The sequence below is a fragment of the Belonocnema kinseyi genome, chromosome 4 (assembly GCF_010883055.1).
Source record: "Belonocnema kinseyi isolate 2016_QV_RU_SX_M_011 chromosome 4, B_treatae_v1, whole genome shotgun sequence".
Lineage (NCBI taxonomy): Eukaryota > Metazoa > Arthropoda > Insecta > Hymenoptera > Cynipidae > Belonocnema > Belonocnema kinseyi.
The window spans coordinates 46,201,614-46,227,488 of record NC_046660.1 but is presented as its reverse complement, the minus strand read 5'-3'; the positions used below and the strand labels follow the sequence as shown (position 1 = coordinate 46,227,488).

The following is a 25,875-nucleotide window of genomic DNA, read 5'->3' as shown; positions in this document are numbered from 1 at the left end:
TAAATATAAATATAAATATAAATAAAATTCAAAATAGTTGCTTGAAAATATTCTTATTCTTGTAATTTTCTTGTATATAAATTTTTGTATATTTCTGGAGGCCCTAAGGCGCTTCAAATGAGGCTAGGTTTCGCTTGATCCACTATACGTCTAAAAGATTGAATATTTGAACGTAACATTTTTACCACAGAATCTAAAGGCAATGATACCGGTTTAGACAGAAAGCTTTTTCCGAAAAATATTCTTTTTTTTTTGTAATTGAAAATGGAGTTTGTTTCTGCGCCTGAAATCGGCAACATCGGCTGCGCAATGTACACAATAGTCAGAATGTTGCCGGTTTAAGCCACAAAAACAGTCCATTTTCAATTACAAAAAAAAAATTTGGAGAACTTTTTCCGGAAAAAGCTCTATGACCAAACCAGTATGATTGCCTTTAGATTATGTGGTAAAAATATTACGTCCAACAATTCATCCTTTTAGACGATCAAGCGAAACAGACTTTCACTTGCAGGACGGTCAGAAATTATGAATCTTTCAACAAGCAATTAAAAAAAGAAAAACGGAAATGTTCAACAAAAAGGTTGAAAACTATTTTGATTACCTATTACAATCACTATGAATTATTTCGATTGCTCTTGATTACAAGTTAATTACTTGGGTCATTATCTAAATTACTTAAAATTAACTGGATTACAAGTGGATAACTCCGGCTCAGGACTGGATTAATTTAGATCAGAAGTAGAGTATAAACGAATTGTTCTAAACACGATGTAGATTAAAGCGAAATAAAAGTGGATTACCGATGATTAGAGTTGTATTAATCCAGCTTAAAATGGATTACTCGAAATTAGAAGTCGCCTACTTCGAATTACAAATTAATTACTCAAAATTACAAGTGGATTACCACGAATTAAAATTGGTTGACTTCTGATTACAAGTTTATTAATTTTCATTGCACATGAATTACTTCAATGTACTAGGATTACTTTAATTATGGCAGATTATAGGTGGATTACAGTGGATTGCACTATATTAATGCAGCTTAGAAGTGGATTACATAGAATTATAATTGCCTCACATTAAATTACAAATGGACTTAGTCGTATTACAAGTAGATTAATTCGGATCACAGATGGATTATTTCAGCTTGGAAACGGATTACAAGTAGATTAAAAGTTAATTATTTGGATCATCGCCTAAATTGCTATGAATTGCAAATATATTATTGCAGTGCAGAAATGGATTACCTTCGATTAGAACTGCATTATTATAAATTAGAATTAGATTAAATTAAAATACAAGTGACTTAATGTAGTTTACAAGTGCATTATTTCAAATTACATCTTAATCACTCCAGATTGTAAATGGATCACAAGTGGATTGTTTCACATTACAAGTGGATTATGCCGAATTAGGTGTGGAGAACCTTGGATTACAAGTGAATTACTTTAAGTTTCAAGTTGATTACTTCGGAATACTAGTATTACTCCTAATTAAATGAATTACACTTGATTAAAAGTGGATTGCACAAAATTACACTGGATTCATCCAACTTCGAAGTCGATTCCACCGATACTCTACATTTAACGGGAATTATTTCGGATTAGAAATTAATGGCAAGTGGATTACTTCGAAATACATGTTGATTACAAAGAATCACAATTTTATTAACATGGATAAGAACTAGATTACTACAAAATTTCTTTAATTTTATCGGATTACAAGTTGAATATTCTGGATGATAATAGCTTACATCAGATCAGAAGTAGGCTACTAGTTAATTACTTTGATTTTCAAGTAAATTACTCTGGATGAAAATTGGATTACTTTGAATTACAAGTGGATTATAGCACATTACAAGTAGAATACTTAAGATTTAAAGTGGATTGCAAGATGATTATTTTATATATCAAGTCGGTTGCACGGGGTTACAAGTAGATTACTTCGAATTATAAGTAGATTATTTCATATTAAAAGTGGATTACTTCGGAATACTGGGCGTAATGGGAATTATTTGAATGACACCGAATGGCAAGTGGATTCCCCGAATTGCACAAGATTAACGAACATGAAATATTGATTACAAATGGATTACTTTGGATTACAAGTGAATGATTATAGTTTACAAGTGAATTACTTCGAATTAGATCTTGATTACGCTAGATTGTAAATGGATGATAATTTGATTATCCCAGATTACAAGTTGATTACATCGAAGTAGATATGTAGAAGCGTGAATTACAAGTGATTTACTTTAAATTACAAGTAGATTACTTCAGAAAATTGCCAATACACCTAATTACTTCAATTACGCTGGATTACAAGTAGATTGATCCAAATTTCACTGGATTACTCTAACTTAGAAATTGATACCACCGATTACAAGTAGATTGTATTGCATTCAAAGTGTATTACACCAGATTACGAGTAGATTGCAATGGATTGCAATTAAATTGCACAGGATTACATGTGAATTACTCTGGATTAAAGGTATTACTATGGAGTAGAACTAGATTACTTCAAAATGGAAGTGAATCTCAAGTGGATTATTTTTAATTAGAAATGGATTGCTCCGAAATACTGGGATTTCTCTAAATTACTTTGATTACAGCGGATTACAAGTGGAATACTCGGGATTATCCTGGCCCGTTCCAGATTAGAGATAAACTACAAGTAGATTACATTCGAATTAAAAGTGTATTACAACACACTTAAACTAGATAAATTAAAATTTTAAGTGAATCGGGCGGGATTACACGATAATTGCTTTGAATTATACGTATATTTTTTTATTTCACCAGTAGATTACTACGGAAAACTGCCTTTCTGCAAATTATTTGAATGACACTGGATTTCAAGTGGACTAACCTCATTAGACTAGATTAATTCAGATTGGAACTTGATTAAAAGTGGATTCCTTTGCATTAAAAGTTGATTACTCCTGATTAAAAGTGAGTGATTCCTGATTAGAAGTGAATAAACATGGTATTGCTTCGAATTTAAAGTGGATTACTGCGGATTACAAGTAGATGGCTTTGGACTATAGGTGAATAATTTCAAAATACTGAGATTACTACAAATGATTTGAGTTACTACCAATTACAAGTGGATTACTTTAGATTACACGGGATTTTTCGGATTACTGTGGATTAACAGTTTTAATAACTGAGCTGTCCATCGGATTATCAGAGTTCTTTCCCCCACAGATTCTCCTCTATTAACCAAGTTAGTTCTGAAACTAATCATTAATTAAAAAGAATTTTTCGCTCTTCTGGCACCAATTATAATGGAAGTCGATTTATCAATGGCAAAGTCATAAAGGCAGCTTTGACAAGGGCTGAGGCGAAAGAAAGTTTGAAGGATAATTGGTAGAGAAAGAAGCTGAAGGAATCTCGAGCCGGAAGGAACCGGAAAGATAAAACACGAAGAGGATTTGAAAACGCAGGGTATACGTTGATAAAAAGAGACGTAAAGCTATCAAGATAGTTTAGAGAAATACTGAATTTTGTGACACTACGAAAACTCTGACAATGAGGGAGTAATGATCATTGGAGAACTCAACCTTTATAAAGAGGAAAAAGATAAGGGTAGACAGAGCGTTGTCGGGAGGGTTCAAGTGGAAAAGAAAAGCGATATCTAAGTATTAGAGCGAAAAAGAGTTTGACAAGTCTTGAAAGAGCAAAAATGTGTAGGGTAAATAAGGGAACAGGGTGGCCGAGAAACTTTTTTTTTCTTCAAAATTCCCTGATTTTTACCCGATTTTTTCTGACTAATTATTCATTTTTCATGATATTTAAAGAGCAGAATTTTATTCTTGTAACATTTTTGAAGTAAAATATTTTATAAACGGAATAACATAAAAGATGATTTATCAACAACAGAATTTAATTTTCTAATAAAAAGATTAATTTTTAAGAATAAAATTGGACAAAGCAAGAGGACCGGTGCTTACCCAGAACTAAAAATTGTACCCTCACGCATAGTTTCGAGTCACCAGTCTTCTGCAGTCAGCCATAGCGAGTAGAAAAATTTCAGTTTGGGTCGATTCGACCTCCGCCTACACTTTTTTTTGTACTAGTGAGAGTACAATTTCACTTTTTACTACTTCAATAAAAAAGCTTGAGTGTTTGTTAGAAACATAAGGTTTTTAATTCTGTAAACATTTTTTCGCAACATTTTTTCATTAAAAGGCACACTTTTCCCCTTTAATTTTCTTTTTGGCCCGTTCTACATAATTCATTTATCTCTGAATGAAGAATTTTTGAAGAAAAATATTTTTTTTGAACGAGTCTATATGTTTATTGTTAATTATATAATTAATAATTTTGAAAAACATAGATTGAGAAATTGTATCGTAAAGTAGGAGGATTAAGTATGAACCATGCATTTTTTCAGATTTTTAACAACACGTTTTCGTTTTTTTAAAGCTGAGGTTGAATCGACCCCCGCTACACTTAAGTGGTGCAAAAAAATCCCTACACTCAACGGATTAAACATCAAACAAAAACAATTAAATTTTTAACCAAATAATTGTGCTTTTTAAAAGATTGTTGCATTTTCAAATAAAGGATAGAATTTCAGTCCACACGGACGAATTTTCTGTTTGAATGGACGATTTTTTAACAAAGTAATGCAATTTTTTAGAAACAAAATATATCATTCAAATAAAATATTTGAATTTTTAACAAAAGATGAATTTTAAACTAACAAAAACATTATAGTTTGTTTACTAAAAATCTGTTTAAAAACCACATAAACTTCAAAAAAATGTAGTAGTTGTTATTTCAACCAGAAAGAGAAAAACGAATTTTGAACAAAATTGTTAAATTTTCAAACAAAGAACTGAATTGTCAACAAAATAATTAGATTTTCAACAAAATACATAAACTTCGAAACAAATAGTTCCATTTCCAACTAGAAAAGATCAGCTTTCTATTAATATAAATAGGTTAAATTTTGAGTTAATGAATTATATTTAACCACAAAAAAACTTAAAAAAACAGTTTAATGTTTAACCAAGAGATAAATTTTGAAACAAATACATAGTTTAATTTTCAACTAACATATTATTTTTAACAAAAAAACAGTTTTCAACAAAATAGTTTAATGTTAAACCAAGAGATGAATTGTCTACTAAAAAAGATCAATTATCTACTAGAAATTAAATAGTAAAATTTTTATTTTGCAAACAAATTAATTGCCAAGCAAAAAAAAAGATAACGAATTTTTAACGATACAATTAAATTTGCCGAAAAGTTAATTATTCTTTTTAAAAAAATTTAAATTTTTAACGAGACATGAATTTTGAACCAAGAATGGAAAAAAGAAAAGGTAAATTTTCAGTTAAGAAAATTAATTTTTTGAAAATATTCAATAAAATATTAAAAAATTGTTTGGAATACCTACACAAATTACTCAAAATTATTTGGATTACTCTAGATTGCAAGTTAATTACTTGGATCATTACCTGAATTATTTAAAATTAATTAGATTACAAGCTGATTGCAGTGGATTAGAATGGGATTACTATAGAATAAAAGTAGACTTACAATCTCATTGTTTCGAACTGCGAGTGGATTACACCGCATTCGAATAACAAATTGATAACTCCGGATTACAAGTAGATAACTTTGGATTACAGGTAGGATTACACCGATTTACAAGTAAATTAATGGTCGCATTTAAAAAAAAATATTAAACCTTAAACAAAACCGTGAAATTTTTAACTTAATAATAGAGTTTTTTAGTAGATTGTTGAATTTTCAGTCCAAAATGACGAATTTTCTGTTCCAATGGACAATTGTTCAACAAAATAGTTGAATCTTCGACTGAAAAATTGTTCATGGTTTTAATAGTTTTAATTTATTATTATTTAAAAAAATTAATTAATAGATTATTTATTAAAAACATTGGCAAAATATGTAATAAGTTAAAAAAAATGTAATGCAGTCAAACTTGGACATGACGCCGGGTTTGAGGCTAACGTCGGACCTGACCTAACCCAACCGAACCAAATATATCTCCACTCCGAACGTAATCAGTTCTGGGCGTATGAACCGTTTCCGGTTTATTTTATTGCTTGGTTAAAAAAATGTTGAAAATTTTTTTTCGAATACGCAGACTAGGTCGTCGCAAACAGCACCTTGCGGCACCGCAAGCGAGCGCCGCGCCGCAAGTAAACGAGAGCGAAAAGTTGGTTCAATTCAACTTTTCGCGCCGCAACCGTCTCGCGTGATCTCGCGTCGAATGTCAGAGGACCAATCTGAGCGTTTCATCACATAACCTCGTACAACCACACGTTTGTGGCATCGTCGAAACTGAGTTCGAGTAATTTTGTTTTGCATTTGTCTGAATTTGTTTGTTGGTTTGGTGTATTATGTGAGAAGCATTTAAAAGCATTTAAAATTAAAGAAAAAACTGAAAAAGGGTAAATTGCGGCTCAGAGGGATCCATTATAGAGGCGAAAAATATTTGAATGTCAGAGCACGATGAGAAAACAGTTCATTTGATAGTAAGCTCTGATTGGCTGCTGCAAAAAAAACAAGCTATTTGCGGCGATTGTAGACCAGGCTTAAGGTAGTTCACGCGAGATTTCACTTCCTTAGGAATTTTCTTAAATTTTCAAAATACATACTGGAGATTAGTATGCAACGTCCATGCAGTTTTTAACTCAATTTAGAGTATGTGAAGTTAGATATTATATAGTGAAAACAGTACCGGTTACATGGGTCCCATATAAAAACGAGTTAAATTTTTACACTTATAATTATAGCATATAAAGAGTTCTTGCGATTTAGATTGGAAACTAGAGATGCATAAGAGAAGACAAAACAACAATTTTACCAAAATTGTAATTTTTTTATTCAGTTTAGTGTAAAAGATATAATTGTTTGAAAAATAATATATTTTTTTTCACGCGAGATATATGGCGAAGGAACTAACGGCGATTGGGCAACACTATCTGCCTTGATGATGAAGGCTAGAAGAACTGATCTAGCTCAGGTTTGACTTTATCTAGACCGTGTAGTCTGGATGGTCTCTTTTGGCCTAGGTTTGGCACTGGTCAGCTAGCCAAAAACGAAAAAAATCGTAAGTCTACCAGCAAATTTTTTTTCTTGAAGTACTTTGAAAACGTTACAGGGTGTCTAAACCGATGGAAAATAAGAAATTCAAACTATGAAAACACGACTTTCTTTCTTATCATCTTGAGAGTCTGGTCTGGTCCAGGCCTGAAGCTGATCAGCGAGCCAAGAAAAAAATCTAAGTTCGATACAGTGACTTAGATGTACAGTGACTTGAATGAAATTTTTTTAACTAAAACAGTTTGTACTGAAATTTTTGTATCCAAGTCATTTAAACAATCAAGTTTTCCCAAGCAATTGTAATTCATTGCTCGACCCTCGGCGTGCAGACAACTTGCGAGTTAACGTCACAACTTGAAGTATTCTGACAGTGCTTGGCTCCGAACTCTCGGAAACAGTGCTAATTTTTGTCGATCCAGTGTCATAAACAGTCAAAAGTTTCTTATTATTTTCCTAATAATATATTAATCCAGCCAAAAGTTATCTGTAAAAGCGGAGGCTTAAAATGTACCAAATATTTATTAGGTTATTAATTGTTTGGTAACTACAAACCTGCTTTTTATATGTTATAAAAGAATAAGTATAAGGATCGATAATTATATTTATTGATTTTATTGATGACAGTATATTTTTGACGCTAATTTTGAATTTTTAGTGATTATATTAAACATGTAAATTACATATTTTTCTAGAAAATCATGTTTTGCTTTTTGAGCGTATCCACAAAGCGTATCCTCTAAACATGGACAAATTGATCATTAACGATCAAACATTAATCGATCAGCTATCAACTAGTGGCTGACGAGTCAATAACTCGTGGCTGACCAGTTTATAACTAGCGGCTGACCAGCTCATAACTAGCGGCTGACCAGACCACAGCTAGCGGCTGATTAGCCCATGTCTAGGAGCTGACCAGCTCCAGACTAGCGGCTGACCAGATGGTCTGGCCTGGGGATAGCCAGAAAAAACGTTACACTTTTGGCCAGGCCATCTGATCAGCACCAGGGCTGGAAACCTGGCGGTCTGGTCTGGTTTAGGACAGCGCCAGAACATTTTTCCACACAAGCGTGCTTGAGAAGATAGCAATAGCCATTAAACTGAGTGTGGTGTTACCACGCTTATCGCTTAAGTAGTAAGCGGTGTATATGTATATAATAGGATTGTATGTATCTAGAACGAGAGTGTACAAACCCAATCAAAGTTTTTGAAGAAAGGTTGGGAGAAACGCAATGGCCTTGTAAAACGGCCTAAGTTTAAACTTTTGGACGACTTTCGCGCGCATGAACTACCTTAAAAGGACAATCTTGTCTTGAATAATCGGTCCGGATACTCGGTTGCTCACTTGAATAGACTATTTGGAGACAGTTGTATCCAAAAACACATAAATATATTCACCAAAACGCTGCACGTCAACGCTTGAAGTAGGAAAGCAAGAGTTTTTCCTATTTCGAACTATTAACAAGAAATCTTTTAATTTCTATAAAATATGAACAATAAATCTCATAGTAAATAATTAATTTCTATGCATAACATTTTTCATTAAAATGAAATTATATTCATTGCTCTTTTAATACGAGTATTAACATTGCTCCAATAACTTCACGATATTACTTCGCGATATACAGGGAATAAACCTGATGGTGTCCTTAGTTTTGAAATTGCAGATGACCTTAATGGTTGTTTCAAGGTTAACTTTTTTTAAAAATGAAAACGTCCTTTTTCGACACCGTAATCGCAAAAACAGAAAATTGTACATTCAAATATGTACTTAGATCATATGTTCCACATTACCTGAAAGGTCACCCTAAGGTCATTTTAACTCAAACAATGTTTTAATGGCTATAAGAACAGCATTATTGGAAAATATTTGTTTGCAGATAAACTTATGTAATTATCACGCGTTGATTAGAGTTTAAATTTTTGTTTTGACCTTGGGGATAACCTTAATGACCTTCATTGTAATTTGAAGGTCATCTTTTTTATAATCAAAAGCTTCATTTTATCACCGGCAATCGAAATAAAGGGAAATCGAATAATAAAATATGTATTTAGGTTATAAGTTAAATTGAACGATGAAGGTCACTTAGGTCGCTAAGTGACGCTTTTAAAATTTTTTCGTAACGACCTCAAAAACTCCTTAGGTAATATTTTTTTTAACGTTACAAATTTAACCTCACTTACCTGCCTGATCAGTCGTAACCTTCAAACAACCGCTATGGCAGGTCATGGTCAAAGTTTAAACTCTCATCAACGCGTTATACTTAAATAAGTTTGTTCGCTATGGAATATTTTGCAGTAATTCTATTCTTATAGCCATCAAAACATTTTTTTTAAATGACCTTAGGGTGAACTATCACTTCATCCGAAACATATGATCTAAGTGCATCTTTGAATGTAAAATTTTTCGTCCTTTCGATTGTCGGTGTCAAACAGGAGCGTTTCTATTTTTTGAAAGGTCACCTTGAAACAACCATGAAGGTCATCTTCAACTAAGGTCACATTCAGGTTCCTTGTTAAAAGTTACAGCGGAAATGACCTTGACCATTCTGAAAAATAGCTCAATTAAGAAGACACAGGCCTGTTCCGCTGCTTTTATGACACCCTGTATATTTAATACTCAGATTGCGCTGTTGTCAATGACAAGTTCATTTCATCATGGCACGAAATAATCTGATGCCTCCCATTAGCTTCAGTAGACATCGGAACCCTTCTGGTGTTAACTAACACCGCACACCCCCTGTAGCTCCTTTTACTAGTACTTGCGGCGCGTTTACAATTCTCGGAAGAGATATATCCGGCGGCTTTATGTCCGAGTTTGACTGTATTTCATATTTCAATATAAAAAAAGGAATTCGCAACAAAATATTTCAATTTTCATGAAAACACCTGATTTTTTAAACAATAGTTGACTTTCCAACTAAAAAAGTTCGATTTTTCACAAAAAAAGGAAAAGTTAAACTTCCAGTAAATTAATTATTTTAAAAACAACAACAATTTTCAACAAGCTAATGTTAGTAATTGATCTTTTTTGTATTTCTATTTCTTTCTTTTTTTGCACTTTCTTTCTACTAACGATTATATTTTATTATTTGGTTAGGACTTCAACAATTTAAAAAAAAATTTCTCCTTTTTGGTTGAAAATTCAACTTTTTTCTGAAAATTCGTCTTTTTAGGATGAAAATTTCACTATTTTTGAAGCAAATGATCTTCTTGTTGAAAATTCAACTTTTTTTAAATACAACTTTTGATTGAAAATTAATGTTGTTTTTTAAGGGATTCCACTGTTTTACAGCAAATTCGCCTTTTTTGTGTGGTGAATCGAACTGCTTTTTTATATAAAATGAGAATGATTAGTATAATTTAAATGAATTGATTTTATTTCTTGACTCAAGAATCTTTATTTGTTGAAATTTTGACTTAAAAAAAAATATATTACTTTAGTTGAGAATTCATCTCTTTGGCTAAACATTGATCTATTTTTTTAAGTTAAAATTTCGGAAATTTAAATTAGATTAAAATCATATTTAAAATACTATTAAACGTCCAATAATCAAGTTAATGTTTAAAATTCCTGAAAGAAAAATGAGGAGGCCGCTGACATTTTTCGTGTGGAAACTTTTATTAACGGAATAAAAGAATTTTTAATTGAAATTTAAACATTTTAAATTTATTATTCTTAATAGTTATTTAAGAAAATTTCCTTAGAATATTCTTGACGCCAAAATATTCGAGAAAATGTTTTTTTTTTCATTGTAACGCTATTGGCTTCAATAGAAACAAATGAAATTGTTATTTTTCAAAATTTCAATAGAAAATCTTTAACACCGAAATTTCCGAGAAAATTTTTGATGATTGCAACGCTCTAGGCTTCAATAAAAACGACCAGATTTTTTATTATCAAAATTTTTTCAATCAAAACTTTCAAGAAAATTTTTTCCTCATTGCAAAGCCATAGGCTTCCAAAAAAGAACCAGAATTGTTATTAACAAAATTTCGATAGAAAATATTTGACGAAACAACTTTCAAATCATTTTTTACATTGCAATGCTTTAGGCTTTAATGAAAACAACCATATTTGTTATTAATAAAATATTGGATATAAAATTTTGGGCACCAACATTTTCGGGAATTTTTTTTATTGTAACGCTATAGGCTTCAATTAAAACAAGCCGATTTATTATTAACGTTTAGACGGCCGGGACTTGAGAGTTGAAATCACCCTTGAAAATTGCCAAAATTATTGTGTGGTATCTTGTATCAACTATATACAAAGTTCATTTCACAGGGCGAGTTTCTGGTTTCCGGTCTGGTATGGTATAGACAAACCTTTCTAGCATAAAACTTTATGATTTTGCTAAAATTCGGTGAAAACGTGAGCCTAAGTGGTTCTCGAGATCCCTGATCACGAATCAGGGGTTAAATTTGATAAATTCACATCCCCCCACCCCTTACTCCACCCCTTTTCACTAAAGGCTTCATTTTTTGGTACTCCCAAAATGAGGCATTTGGAGAGTAGGGAGGGGGTAGCAGGGACTAGGGTGCATGAATTTATCAAATGTGATCCCAGATTCGTGATCAGAGATCCCAAAAAAACCCCGGCTCTTGTTTATAATAGAAAAATACTGATTTTCCTGCAAAGCTGGTATATCGGTTTTCCGGTCCTCTAGAGGTTAAAGAAATTCTTATAGAAATTGCCTGACTCTAAGAAGATTTTTTTGAAAACTCTGTCTTTCTCTGACCAATAATAAAACATAATAATGAATCAATCAAAATTAGATTTCAAGTCGATACATTTAATTTCTCGAATAAACTGATTTTTGGTTAAAATAACCGATTGTAAACAAAACCTTTGTAAAAAAATTAGGAACTTTCAAAATCTAATGATTGTTGTTTAAAAATGTGTTTCGCCGATTCTCTTAGGACTTTGTATAATTATGTATTTTGACGCGCTGATTACTATTATGATAGTGAAAATTGGCGCAAATTTGATTTTGCCAGAAAATTAGTGGTAAATCCATTAGTTTCAACTTATTGCACCTCTGTGAATAGTCATAGAAATAATGTAAGATCACAACCCTGCCCCTTTTCCAACACCCCGTGGGGGTGCCCCTCTGTGAATGGTCATAAAAATAATGTAAGATCACTTCCCTGCCACTTTTCCAAAACCCCATGGGAGGCACCCCTGTTGCTGGTAATAGAAATAATGTAAGATCACACCCCTGCTCCTTTTCCAACACCCCGTGTTGGGTACCCCTGTGACTGATCATAGAAATAGTGTAAGATCACACCTCTGCCCCTTTTCCAACGCCCCGTGGGGGCGGGAATGCACCCCTGTGGCTGGTTATAGAAATAATATAAGATCACACCCCTGTCCCTTTTCCAAAGCGTCGTGGGGAGCAGGAAGGCACCCTATGGCTGGTTATAGAAATAATGTGAGATCACCCCCCTGCCCCTTTTCCAACACCTCGTGGGGGGTGGGAAGGCACCCCTGTGACTGGTTACAGAAATAATGTTAGATCACACCCCTACCTCTTTTCCAACGCCTCATGGGGTTTTAGACGTCTGTCACTTTCATTTTGTCGAGTTTCTCGAAAACAATCATTCCTATAAAAAAATGCTTGCAGTAAAAAATGTGTATTTCGATGAGATCTATAACTTTTATTTAAAATATTTTTTACGATTTTGTATATTAGCTGAGATAAACTCAAAAAACCATAATTTTTATTGTTTTTTTGATGATTTCACCATGAAAATCAAATTTTCGCCAATTTTTATTATCATATTCGTAATCAGCGCATCAAAATACATAGGTATACGCAGTTTGAAGGAAATAGGGCATAGACCCTTTTCGGAAGTTTATCCAAAATGGTTTGTTTAACCTATACTACTTCCAAAAGCAATGTTTCAAGGGGGGCCGTTCATTTTTCGGAATGGTAAAAATTAAGAAAGGTAAAATTTCAGAATGGGTTATAATACATAATGGTAAAACTTAGGAATAGCAAAAAGTAGGAAAGAGCAATAAGTCGGAAATCCAAAACTCTGAAAGGTATTTCTTCGGAAACCAAAGAAGCGGAATGGGTGAAAATTCAGAAGCGTTAAAATTAGGAGGGTGAAAAATTAGGAATATGTACATATACGGTGAGGGAAAATTCGGAAAGTAGGAAAATTCGGAATTGTTAATAAATATACCTATTAGCAGGTGTATAATTGCTTATTTATGGTAGCAAACAAATGTTTATCGCAGTGAATTTAAATATCATATCATAATAAATTTATGTTGTACGTTGCAAATTGTTTTTAAATTATATAATGATAGAAAATAATTATTTTTTCGTGAAAAATTTAAAATGACGGATATCATAAATTTATTATGATATGCTATTTAAATTTATTGTGATAAATATTTGTATGCTACCATAAATAAAAAAACTATAGACCTGCTAATAGCAACATTTATTTACTATTCCGAATTTTTCTACTTTCCGAATTTTTCTACTTTTCGAAATTTTCCTCTCCGTATTTTTACTTATAACTAATTGTTCACCCTCCTAATTTTAACGTTTCCGAATTTTTACCCATTCCGCTTCTTTGGTTTCCGAATAAATACTATTCAGAGTTTTGGATTTCTGATTTATTCCTTTTTCCGAATTTTTAGTATTCCTAAGTTTTATCATTATGTATTATAACCCATTCTGAAATTTTACCTTTCTTAAATTTTATCCGTTCCGAAAAATGAACGGGTCCCGTTTCAAGGGTAGTTTGATGATGTCATATCCTCGGAAAATTCAGATGCTTTGCGCAACTTTTTGATAAAAAATATCACACTAATTTTAGAATATGAATATTATAAATATGAAGAACACATTAAAAAATTGGCGAGAAATGCTGGCAGCAGGAACTAAGCCCGCATTTTCCACTTACAACTCAGAGCATGTAACATACATAGGTTTTATAAGAGACATTTCTCTCAATAATGGCTGAAAAAACATATAGCTATACAACTATGCAAAATAAAATATTTAATTTTTAATTTAATGAAAGTGGACAGTATCTCTTCAGAAATCTTGAAAATTCTGAGTAGACATTTAAAAAAAGGATATGAAGTTTCTAACAGATGTTCTAGGGTTGAGGTTAAATAAACACGTTGTGCTAGAAGCATGATATGCTGGCAGTCGTAAACTAAAACATAAAATTTTAAGATGTGACATCCTGGAAAGAGAATTCGTCTCTGATTCGAAAGTGCGAACCAGGTTATTTAAGTCAGATGCATCTAGGGCGAAAACAGGGTAACAAAATTGAAATTAGGTAGTAAACTTTCACCATAATAAAGCAAAGACATCCCATAAATTTTATGATAGTGGGTGAATGTATTTTCCTCAAGCTGATAATATTGCCTTTAAATGGGCTAAACCGGGTAACCTGGGAACTGATTAACGAAATTCAGTACCTAGAAAATAAATAAATTTATTTTTCATTTTCAAACTTTAGTTTATAGCAATTTTATCATCGAACTATAACCCGGATTTCTATTTTCTGATATTTGAAACATAAAAAATCTAAATGTCCATGAAAACAAATGTAAATAAATGTAGATTTTACGGTATTGAAATTTTCCACTTTTAGAACTGAAAATATTCTTAAGGATCCTATGAACTTATTTAGATTTAAAAAAAATCAATTTTGTCAAAAAAATTTCTTTCAGCTTTCTGCCATGAGAATATTTGTAATCAGTTTAAATTACCACCTAAAAATTTTCTATTTGTAAAGCTTAATTATTTATAAAACAGATAAATGTTAATTTTAAGCAATATTTTGCAGAATAATAAGCATTATATTATTATAGTATTATATTATATCATTATATAATTCATTATTGAAAAATTGCGACAAATCTTAAAAAACATAATAATAACAAATTTAAATAATATAAATGATGATAAGGTATAATTAATCATATTATTAATATTAATATTATTCTAAAAACAGGAGATAATAAATAAAATATTTTATTCGAATTTTTAATTGAAAATAATTCGTTTGAAAATAATTTAATTGCTCCCAAAATAAACAACATTCAGGCTAAAAGTTTAAAATTGGACAATTTTCTCATAAAGGAGTTGAATTATATAATAATTTCTAATACCTAACTTTCAAAATTGAACGATTTTATATTGAAGATGAAATATTTTCATATTACCATATTAAAAATAGGATCCCTCAAAACTGAGAGGAATTGAAATTGCATAATTTCTAATTAAAAGCATTCCATGCTGAAATATAAAAAATTTTGAACTTTAAAATATCAATAATTTTCAATTGGAAGATATTCAAATTTGAAAATTTAGAATTAAAAATTAAATTGGATGTATCAAAGTCTATTTTTCTGAAAGTACATTATTTTAAATAGCTAATTCATTAAAAAAATTATAATTGAACATTAAAATGAATATAACAAGTTTTTTTAGACCAAAAATTAATTCATTGTCATTTTCACCACTATAAAAAGAAAATTTTTAATCAATAACATTAAAAATAAACTAGACAATTGTATACGGTTCAGTTTGTAATAAAAAATTAGAATTTTGAAATCTATAATTATTACATTCAAAACAAAAATTAAAACAATTTTAATCTACAATTCTTGAATTGAGAATTGAATATCAGGGTTTTCAAAATTTAATAGTAAAAATATATTGGCACTATTACTTTAAAAATTAAAAATAATAAAATTCTTAAATTTGTAATTACCAGGCTCCGAGAACAAGAAAATTTTAAGCGAAATATGTTTAAATTCAAGCACATCACGCAGTATCAAATGACGTTAAAAGTGATTGGATAGATTTTTCACTAAAAATATATACTTTACGTGAAAAAATATCACTGTCATCTTTACCGTCCAAAATTTAAGATTTTTTAATATTATAAATCATTAAATTTTAATTTCTGTAAACATTTTGGAAATAATATGCCCTCCTACCAGAAATTTTTAAAACGAATGAAACTATTGCTATCTATGACTGAAAATGGAAGCATTCTTAAATTAGAAACTAGAATCTAAGTCATTAAAAATATTTAATCTTCCATGCCATAGGGAGACTTTTAAATTAAGTTAAATTAAAAGTAAATTTTCAGAGAGACAAGAGTGTATTAATATTACATTTTTTCATTCGCTCGTAAATTAAGCTAAAATTCAGCTCTAAAAGTTTTTGATTTTAAAAATTAGATGAAACTGCTCGAAATTTAATTAAAAGCTTACGAATATTAAAAACAAGAACTAAAGTTTGCCCTTAATGAATATCCTACCTGATAATCTGGCCTTTCATAATCTCTATTTCGTTTGGAAAAGCTTCTTCCAAAAGAAATAAATTATGCTGCTACTCTCATTTTTTTTTTGAAAGCTTCGTTTAATGTCGAGGAAAAATAGTTGGGATATGAGTAAAGGATCAAAGAGAAACTTCCCTTGACTTATTACAAATTTATTGTATTATCCATTTTTACAGAAAATGGCGACTTTCTATTTGATAATAAACCTATATTTCTCCTCTTTTTGTAAAAATCATAATATGGTGCGCGCACTAATGATCTTTTAATTGAAAAAAGTTCAATTTTTCAGGTAAGTGCCAGGATACATTTTTTATAGATTTGATTAAAAATCTTATATAATGAGAGAATATTGTATATGATTTAAAGAAGTCCTTATAATAATAGAAAGAAAAGTCTAATGGATTTAATTTAAATGACGTAAATTTATTTTAATTTAAATACAATTCTAAAAAATCAGCAGCTTTTTTATTTATTTCAATAATCTGAAACCTTCATTTAAATATTTTTTAATGTTTATAAAACATATAAAGTCCATTTTCAACGTATTTGCGGATGAACTATTCATCAAGGCAGAATTAAATTTTATATTCGAATATGACTCGAATTTTCTATAAGCAGGTTTGCCAGCGTCACTTTAAATAATTTTTTTTACATCACTCTTCAGTTATTTTTAAAATAAAAGGTCACTTTAGTTAATTTTCTTTCAATAAATTAAAACACATAATTTGCAGGAACATACCTATTTCTGAAAATGTTTGAATACTTTGGAATTTCCTTATAACAAAAATCAGATCTTTCCACACCTTGTGCCCGCCTTTTATAAATCCCGGGAGTCGCATCTTGGGGTGTATCTCAAATTACCCTTCGCCACCTTGGTGTATACCTGTGAGAATGCTCGGAAAGCCTTTGAACTATACCTTCAGGCTCTAAACATAAAGCCGCCCGTCTTGATTGCGGGGGTCTTCTAACCAAAGACATTGCAGTATGGTGATAGGTTCATAAATACTACACAGATTAAATATAGTAGCTATAGTACATTTTTATAACTATAATTAGATACAACTCCTTGTACATACCTTGGACTGAATAATGAACTAAGATAACAATATTGCTAAAATCAGCAATGCTTTAGAAAAAATCTCCTTCGCTTCTGACGGCCTGGCGTATGCCTGCGACGCGCTCAATTAAAAATCAAAATCAAGTAAGATTCGGGCTATTTACTATTTTCCACAGAGGTACGAGAAAAAAAACCTGAAAGGCAATATGAGACACAAGTAATGTTTGTAGACTATTTAAAGCCAATGATAAACTCGGAGAGTCGTGCAACGACCGAAAAATTGTTTACGCTTTGGAGGCCGTATGTATAGAACAATATTATAGAGATATTGCCCAGCTGAAGACTGAACGGATTCTGCTTCTCTAACAAACAGAAAAAAAGGGGTGGGGATGAGGGGGCCCCAACCATCGCCCCCTCTCGTGAGATCCAATGCACGGGAATGGGCGGCTGGCGCGGCAAAGCCGCGTCAGTCGCGCGCCGAAGAATGATCGGACTGGAAGAAGTTGTTGTGCATTACCCGTTTGGGCATTATTAAACAATCTGACAGAAATTTGGCATGACTTGAATTAAGAGTTACGTTTTTATATGTGGAGAAATACCCACAATCGGGAAAAAAAACACAAAATCTGATAATTTATTTTATGAGAGAAAAGTAAAGAAGAAGAGTGAGAAGAGGTAGAGGGGCCGAAAAATGAAATTCGTTTTTAGACTCATTTCATGAGGAAGTTTTTGGCATCGCGTGCTTGCGAAGCGGATCAAAATCATATTTGCCGAAAAAGGAGATATGTTCGTAAGGTGATAGTGATGCTGATTCATAGAATTTAGTGGCGTATATAAGGTAATTGAAATTCTCTGTGATGATGCGTCTGAGGAATGTGTTTGGTATAATCTGGATGTGATTGATGTTACTTTTTGACGCACCACCCCAAATTGTACAGGCGCAGGTTGTGATTAGTTGGATAAACATTTTGTAAACTAGGATTCTATATTCAGGTTTAAGACTCAAGTGTTTATTAATAATAGGGCTAACGCGAAATAACCCCGAGAGCTTTCTTTAGTTTCATGTATATGCTGCTTCCAATTAAAATGTTTATGGAGTTTACCCCCTAGGTATTTCACGGAATTTTCCCATTTTATTCGTTTTTTAAACATTTTTGGTAGATCTATTTTGACAGGCTTTCTGACTGAGAAAAGAATTGATTCTGACTTTGCTACATTAATTTTTATTCTCCAAAGCTTAGCCAATGCCGTACTGATTTCAAGAGCTTTGTTAAGTAATTTTAAGATTTTCGAAACTGACCAAGAGGAAGTGTATAGAACGGGGTCGTCTGCTTATAATCCAATTGTAACTTCCGGGATCTCAGGGATATCGTTCACGTAGATAATTTAGAATACCGGACCTAAGATGCTGCCTTGGGGCAAACCCGCTCGAATGGGTTTCTCTTTTGAAAGTGTCTGGCTAATATTAACTCAGAATTTTCTGTTAGAAAGATAAGAGTTTGTAAAGAGGATGAGTCCTCTTGGAAAATTGTGATTTATTAGTTTTCTGAGCAGTCCCACATGCCAGACACTATCAAAAGCTTTTCCTACATCGAGGAAAACAGCTCCAGTGTGTTTTCTTTGATTGAAATTTAAGCTAATGGCTTCGGTAAGTTTGTAATTGAATCAGGACCAGAATTGCTACAGTTTTCCGAATGTGTTTGATAATGCTCTTAAGGATACCGATTTAAGTTTTTTGGTATGTAGGATAGAGTTTATTGCGAATGTAGATAAGGTCTTCAATCTCAGGACTGAGAGGTGGATCGTATTTGTTAATGGTAGTTGGAGGACCTGAACTGTGAATGGCAGTTTTTATGCTAGCGATGAGATTGTTTATGGCGTCGTCAATGTGCGAAGTATTTGTCATTGGAGGTTTAAGGCTAAGATTTGTTTATAGGCTCATGTTGAATGTTTGCAAATTGCTTTTGAAAAATTATAGCGAGGCGCAACATGGGCTCTTTCGCAATTAGTGAAAAGGCTTAGAAGGACTGGACGATGGTCGGATTCAAGCTCAGCAATAGTGAGAATGTCGTAATTGTAAAAGTTATTTTTCGAAGTTGCAAAGTCAATAAGGTCACATTTATGTTTGGCGTGGTGAGGGAAAAAAGTATGCGAGTCTGATGCTGAAATTAAGAGATTTGTATGATTTATAAATTCAAATAATTGTTTACTGATTTTGTTAGTTGTTCTGCTATTTCAGACTAAGTGTTTAGCATTAAGGTCACCTGCAGCAATTACCGAGGGTGCAAGTTTAGATATTTTTCTGCAGTCATTTTTTAGAAATTCGGGGGAAGGAGTTTGATAGAGTGAGACTATAGCATTTGGATTTCCGTTAATTTCTATTTCTATGGCAGTAGCTTTGATGGCTTTAAGTTAAGGAATGATTAGTTCATGGTGATCAATATTTTCTTGAGCAAGCAAATGGTAATGTTATTTTTGTAGAGGTATGTGGCTAATTCATGTCTTTTTTTAAGAATACCTTGACCAATCCAAAAAATAATTTTTAGATTGTTATTATTGAAGGTGGCCATTTTCGATAGCAATTGATAGTATATTATTTATAAGGTCTGCGGTTGAATTTATAGCTTCGGTAATGTTAATTTTTCCTTCCGTAATATCGAAGGTTAAGGTTATAGGTCTTTTAAGTAGATTTACAAGATTTACTTTGATATTTTAAGAGGGAGTATTTTTAACGGGGACAATAGTTGGAGCAATTTTATTTTGTTGGCTTGGAATTTTCTTGGCAATAGGTGATTCAGCGCGAGTGCTAGTAATTCCCGTTGTTTTAGATGGTTGCACAGTTTGTGGTTTGATCGCATGCTCTTCTGAAGTAGATGCGACGGCAGCGCTGTAAAGTTTTAATTTTTTCTGTGGCTGGGCAGTGACTTGTGGGGTGTATTCAAGTATATAATTATCCTTTTCAGTGGTCTGAGCAGATGGTTTATTAGGTACCGTTTCTTACACGTATTATTATTTTTTGCTTTATTATGTGTGGGTTTCCTGGAAGCTGTTTTAAAGGCAGGACGACCTCTGTGATTAGCGGGGTGGTCTTCTGCACAGCTCGCGCAAGTAGCCGGTGATTCATGATTCTTTTTGCATGTAGAACTCTGATGCGCGCCACCGCAATTCACACAGCGTGGAGTGGCGTAACACACGTCAGAGACATAGAGGAACATTTAGCACTTAAAGCACTGGGAGGTTTCCTTAGGTTTTACATAGGGCTCGACCTTTATTTTTATAAAAGCAATAGACTTCAGATTGATAAAGCTTTTTTCCTTAAGGGGTATTCGGCAACGTTACCAGAAGAATTGGTAAGGATTTTTTAGTTTGCCGGCTCCTCATTCGAGCAACCGACGTGATTGTGAACCCTTCTTCTTTTAGTTCGGAGGGAACTGAGTCTTCCGGGAACGCGATACTGAAAGTCTTGCAGCTTTAGGTTGGACATGGTTTTTCTATATTCTTCGAGATATGAAACTCGGATAGAATAGATGTCTGACCCGAGATTGTAAATTATCGGCTTAGACTTGGTGAAATCTTTTAACAGTTTATGCACAACTGTATAGGGGTGGTTACCCTCGTCGACAATAAAATTAATTAAGGGTATTTTTTCCGGCCCTATAGCCTTGTTCGGATTAAGATTTTTATTATCAAGGACTGCATTTGAGTTTGGCAGATCCCTACTCACAATAGACGTTCGCGATGTCCTACTACTTCCTCTGATTGAGGTGGCCGAGGATCGGCCACGGCTTGCGCTGTCCGATGCGTTATCGAACGATTTGGCAAGCTTTCGCTTTTTACTTTTAGGGGTGACGATGGAAGAGTTGTCTTCCGTATCCATCATGGTTAACGTCACTTTGGTTCCTCTACTTCTTCCTGCTGGGCAGGAAGCTAGGTTTGAGCTCTGTGACATTGAAGTCACAGAGTATAAATTCGATCTATCAAATCCTATTCTCATCAGAAATCTCATGATTGAAACGAATTCTCTACAGAGGTCATGCGCCTGTCGCCGGTCTATTACATAAAACTCAATCGATCAATCAATCGACCGATGAATTCAATGCAATCGTCTTTTCTGCTTCTCTACAATGCGTAGGCTCGTTTTATACCCCTCGTCAGAGTGGGGGTAGCACCAGTGGTGGGAAATCGAATGCGCTTTTTCGCGGTTGGTCCCAGGGGGATCTAGGTAGGCATCACTGAACGCGTTACGCCTTAACTGGCTGTGCGCTGAGCGCGCGAACCCTGATGAGTTCGTTACATTCTTGAAATGCACCGAATTCAATGGACCTGTTTTTGAAATTCAATTTTATTAAATTCACTTTGGATTTTAAAGATTTTTGTGCATTCACTTGAATTATTTTTATTATTTTAAATTCGTATGCATTTTATCAAATTCTCTTTAACTCCATTGAATTGAATTGAATTCACTTCAATTTTACTGAAATCAATGCGAAAATTTTAATTTTCTCACTTCAATTGAATTAATTTTGAATTTACCATGAGTTCTTATTACCTCATTCTGTATTCTTTAGAATTCTTCGGAATTCTTTCAAATTCTTCGAATTCGGCTTGATTTATTTTTACTCTTGATTTAGTGAATTTCTCTGATTAATTTGAATTCTTTTGAATTTAACTTGAATCGTTTTTATTCTTATGAATTTATCCAGAATTTATTAGAATTCACCTAGAATTATGATAAATTTCATCCTATTCTTTTGTATTCTTCTAATTTTAAGTCACTTTCTCGGTTAAAAGTTAGTTACTTCAGGTCCCGTTCATGTTTCAAATTGCTCAGATGCATCTTCATCCAAATGCAATGAAACCGTTCTATTGCACAGAATTTTGGGGCTGGCAGTGGTGGGGAAATAATCTCGTAGACTTCCGCTTCGGCTCAAAACGCTTTCATTTTTCACGACTGTGTAACCATCGCAATACCCCGCAGCTTCTTCTACTCCTATCTGCGGTGCGGCGTCAATTCTCTGAAAAGCTTTAGAAGGGAGCGCTATGGAAGGTCTCACATTAAATGAGTTTCAAGCGTAAATCGTATCAATTTTTATTTTCACTAAAAATATTCTTTTTCAATAAAAAAAACAGTTGAAGTAAGCAAAAATACTTTTAACCAAAGATTTTAATTCTCTAACAAAATAATTGATTTTTGACCCAATTGAAAGACGATTTTCCAATCAAATAAATAAATTTTTAAGTAAGAAAGATACATTTTTAAGCGAAAATAGAATAGATATATTTTCAGTTAATAAAATCAATTTTCAACTGAAAAGGCAAATTTTCAACAATTCAGTAAAATTTTATAATAAAATAATGAATACTTAACTAGATTTGGCAACCAAAAAGAGGAATTTTCTACCAAAAAAGACATATTTTTAAACAAATATATTAATTTTTCACTTAAAAAGATCAATTGCAATCAAAAACAGAAAAGTTTAATTTTCAAGTAGATTACAAAATTTTCAAAAAGAAAAAAAACGAATTTTCTTCCAAATAATTACATTTCAAACGAAGTTAAATTTTCAGTAAAAGAAATTTTCAACTGAACAGACGGATTTTAAACCAAAAAGAATAAATTTATATAAAAAAGATCAGTTTCCAGAAAAATGGTATAGTTTAATTTGTAGTCGAAAAAGTGAATTTTTAACTAAAATTATGTCTTTTTAACACAAAAATGGGTTTTTAAACAAGTAATTTAATTTGTAAACCAAACGATTGATTTTCTACGAAAAAATACGGATTTTCCATCGAATAGTTAAATTATAAATCTGTCAGCTATGTTTTTATCCAAATAGATAAAGTTTCAACTAATGAGACTAATTTTCTAACACAAAAAGAATTTAAAATAAAATAGTTCAAATTCCACCCGAAATAGATTTTCATTTAACAATTAATTTTGAACAAAAAAAATTTTTTGCATCTAAAGAAATAAATTTTTTACTAATAAGGATTAGTCTTTAACAAAATGCATAAATTGAAAAAAAATTTAACAAAAAATGAATTTTCAATTAAAAAGTTTAATTTATAACAAAACACAGGACTTTTATACGAAATACTTGAATTTTTAACTAGAGAAGATAAGTTCTCAACCAAACATGGACTAGTTATATTTTCAGCTCAAAAAATTGATTTTCGACAAAAAATTCCTTTCATCAAATTAGTCTAATTTTGAACATTAAATATTTTTACGAAAAATGATGAGTTATGAACAAAAAAAATCATTTCTAATAAAGCAGTTTCACTTTCAACTAAGTGGCTGAACTGTCAACCACAAATGATGATTTTTTCACAAAAAAATTAATAGTTGAATCCTGAATAAAAAAAGAATAATTTTGAACGAAACTGTTAAATTTTCAATAAAAAAAGAATAACTATTGAACAAGATTGTGGAGTTTTCGAAAGAATAATCAAATTAGCTTTAATTTAAGGTTTTTGAAAATTTCCTGATGTTTTTTAAGTTTTCCCTGTCATTCCTTTATATTTTCTGACTTTCAAAAATTCCCAGGTACGATAAAAAAATGGTATTAGTATTATTTTTAAAATTGTTTATGTATTGATTTATACTTTTCTTTATGTTTTCGGAAGCCTTATGTAGTTTTCGCTTTGTAATTTCATTTCCATTTTTAGAAATTTAAATATATTTGGTCGAGAAGTGCGAAAAAGCGACAAAAATGTTGAAATTTTGGTGAAACCCTTATTTTTTAAAAAAGGATTTAAAAATTCTAGGATACGCATAGTTACATAATAGTAATGAAATTCCTACAAAAGACTTGGAAGGCTTTCTAACCCAACAAAATGTTTTTATTTATCCTGCGATATGAAAACTGAATCGTTTGTTTCTCTGAATCTGGGCGAAATTAAAAAGTAGAAGAGAATGACATTGAGAGGAAGCTTCCAGCAATTCTTTTGATAGATATCCTTTATGAATAATGCTGACTTTTTTCAGACAAGCAATAATTTTTTTTCCGCAATTTAAATTCTGCGAGGTAGACTAAACTGATGTTTTCGTTTCATAAATGGGTTTCCGGAGGGGGGTTACAAATGGTAAAATAAATTTATTATCCCTTCAAGGTTATTCTTTGAGAACAGTTTATATTTTTCTACTCAGAAAAAATGTTTATTTTAACAAATTTCCATTTTGCAATACTTCTTTGTCTTCTGGCAAAAATTTCAGGTGCTATTCTTGCTTATTCCAAAAGAGATAACTTTTTTTAGTGTATAAAAAGCTTAGAATGCGAAATCACACAGAGTAAAAGAGAATTGAAATCTAAGATTTCAACCATACGAAAGTAAGGAATCGGAGTTTTCCTTTAAAAAATACTTTTTTAAGTGACTAGTTAAAGGTAAATTACTTAACGAAAAAAGGTAATTAGTTGAAGTGACTAGATGAAGTAATTTTTTAGTATCAAGCAAAGTTATTGTTTTGCCTTTCTTAATTTTAATAATTAAAAAATAAAAACAACTGAGATGAAATTACATGAAAACCTAATTAAAAACAGGACATTAGTTAAAATAAGTGAAAAATGCACAATATATTTCGGCAATTAGACAATAATAATGAAATTAATTTCCAAACCGAAAAGAACACTTTTGAATAAAAAAGTTAATTTTTAACATAATATTAGTTAAATTTTCTACTATTTTTAAACCAAAAAGACAAAGTTTCAATATGAATGTCGAATCTCCAACAAAAAAAATTGATTTTCAACCTGATAGATGAATTTTCTACCAAAATAAGTGAATTTTCTTTCTTCAAAAAAAAAAAAGAATGTGAAAAAAGTAATCTATTTTTTTGACCAATGAAATGAATTTTCCACTCAAATTATGAATCTTCAACCAAGCAAGTCGTTTTTGAAGAAAAAAGTTTAGCTTTCAACCGAATGGTTAAATTTTCAAGTAGAAAATACGAATTTTCCACAAATTAGATGAACCCTCTGCAGAATTTTTTTTACGGAAAAAGATAAATTTTCAAATAGAAAAAAAATCAAAAGAGTGGAATTTTCGACAAAATTTTTCTTATTTTCCTTCGGAATTTTCTACAAAAATAGGTAAATTCTCAACGGAAATTATTATAATCGACATTATTTGAATAAAAAAAAATTTTGATTTGAAATCAAGCATAGTAGAATTCAATGAAAAATCCTTAACCAGGCCAGATTAATGTTCTACCAAAATAGAGGAATTTTCCAAGAAAATGAAGAAAACTTGTCACGCTAGGAGATAAATTTTGAAACACAAAAGCCACGTTTTAAACTAAGAAAGAAAAAATTCCACTGAATTGATCAATTTTCAACGAAAATTTAATGATGGATATTATTTCAACAGAAAAAAATCTGTTTAGGTGAAAATTTTAGGGCAAAAGATTCAATT

General features: G+C 31.5%; 1 protein-coding gene across 1 annotated transcript in view; it reads right to left on the bottom strand.

The window, feature by feature from the left end:
- Nucleotides 1-25,875, bottom strand: part of LOC117170874 (metabotropic glutamate receptor 2-like) — a 139,911-nt gene that overhangs the window by 110,714 nt on the left and 3,322 nt on the right. The window lies entirely within an intron of this gene.